Consider the following 2,500-nt stretch of genomic DNA (forward strand, 5'->3'; position numbering starts at 1 on the left):
CCGTGTAAAATCTAGACTATTTTTATATGACACATAGCTAAGTCCTAAATGGATGAATGATCAAAGACTGAAGATGAAATAAATACTTCCAATAATCAAAGATTATTAATTCGAAATAGCATCTTTGGTATTGAAAACTGTCACATGTATAATTAAATAAAAATAATGGAATACTGGAATAGAAACATAATAAAGATCATGATAGCACTTTTCAAAACATTACTTGTAAAATAAAGCGTTAACTAGCCTAAAACGTCAATGGGAAAGGAACACAGAATAAAAGTTACATTGGGAAAACTGGTAGGCCAATATGAATTCGTTTGCAGGAACACAGAAGAATTTGCTCTATTGGTGTCCAGAACAGTTATGTATCTAGTCATACTTTAAACTTGATCATAGAATGGATTTCAATAACACCAATATAATCTATATAGACTTAGATATTGATCGTAGGAGGGTAGTTGAAGGAGCCACTATTCATACAATAAACAGCTTTCATTCAAGAAACCGACATTATTATTATTATTATTATTATTATTATTATTATTATTATTATTAATTGGTAAGCTACATCCCTAGTTGGAAAAGCAGGATACTATAAGCCTAGGGGCCCCAACAGGGAAAATAACCCAGTGAGGAAAGGAAAAGGAAAAATAAAATATTTTAAGAACAGCAACAACATTAAAATAAATGTTTCCTATATAAACTATTAAAAACTTTACCACAACAAGAGGAAGAAAAATTAGATACAATAGTGTGTGCCCGAGTGTACCCTCAAGCAAGAGATATTTACATGTGTTTTCAAAACCTCTAGAGCTACCAATATTTCTGCTGATTTTTTACTTTATCTTACACATCTTGTGTTTAGGAGCAGGTGTATTACACTATATCATTATAGTGTTTTTTCCCCAAATTGCTTTTGTCTCATTGCTCCTTTATTCCTATTATTAACATCACTTTACTTTCTACACATATGTCTGTAATTTCATTCCTTTGAGATTATTTGTTTATTTTTATGGTCTACATCGTCTTTATGTTTCCATATATGTATATATATATATATATATATATATATATATATATGTATGTATATGTGTATATATATATATATATATATATATATATATATATATATATATATATATATATATATATGTGTGTGTGTATATATATACATATACATATATATGTGTATATATATATATATATATATAAATATGTATATAAATATATATATATATATATATATATATATATATATATATATATATATATATATATATATATATATATATATATATATATATTCCATCCTTTCGTATACCACAATGATCAATGGCATCTATCCAGCTAAACAGATAATAGAAAACGATCGTCGAAACTGAGGCCAGATGTAGCTGAGATGGCGGATGGTTTGGAGCGAAGGAATCCTTTAGGAACAGATCTATAAGGGGATAATAGGTTTGACACAGGCATTGCGAGTGACGCACCTGACGTTTGTTGAGGCATCAAAGCACTCCTTGAGGGGTCCTGGGACCAGACAAGAATTCCCAGCATCCTCCCGCAAAGGACCCGGATATGACATACATGAGAGAGAGAGACCGAGGGAAGGATGGATTTTCGGAGTCCTCGTAGGATTTAGCAGAGGAACTGTGGAAAGTTTTCGGAGGAGGAAAGGGAAGCAGACTTGGGGTTATGAGGAGAGAGAGAGAGAGAGAGAGAGAGAGAGAGAGAGAGAGAAGAGAGAGAGAGAGAGAGAGAGAGAGAATGTGTCTTCTGGGATGGTTGCAAGCTCACACCAAAGGTGGAAGAGGGCAAAGGATAAGAGCTGGAGGAAAGGGTGTGAAGAATCCTTTGATCTCTTCACGGAAAAGCGCACATCCTTTTAACCCTTTCTTATATTTGTTTATTCATTCATACAGCTGGCTTGTAATTGTTTCCTTTTCGCTGTCTTTGTTTTTATTTGTATGTCTGGTTGCACTTTTCCAGTGTCATTTTCCCACTTGGGCGCCCGAGAGTGTGAAACGAAAGAAGGGGGCGAAGTGAGATGTAATAACAAAAAGAACAAGATAAACATGAAATATTGTTCCTTGCGAATCGAAAAAGAAGTTTGTGTTGTTCTTTAATGCGAAACAATGCTGATATATGGTTAATTTTATGGTTTATGAATTAGATAATGCTTTAATTGAATTCAAACTTAATGATATGAAGAAGGCTATAATCATATTTGAATTAATACAAAGCCGTGTTATAAGTTATAAAGCATATAAAATGATGATACCGTAATGATGAAATGGCTCAAACATGTTTAGTTATATTAGATAGATAGATAGATAGAATGTCTATTGTATGGACACTGTGGGAACGTCTGATTCATTCGGCGTTTGATTTGTGTTCCCTACCCAGTTTTGAGTAAGTACCGGTTATCTAAAAGTCACATAGAAGAGAAATGGTTTTCACTGTTGATGAGAGTAAAATGGGAGACTTTTGATTAACCTGC

This window comes from Palaemon carinicauda, chromosome 16 (genome assembly GCF_036898095.1).
Source record: "Palaemon carinicauda isolate YSFRI2023 chromosome 16, ASM3689809v2, whole genome shotgun sequence".
Taxonomy (NCBI): Eukaryota; Metazoa; Arthropoda; class Malacostraca; order Decapoda; family Palaemonidae; genus Palaemon; species Palaemon carinicauda.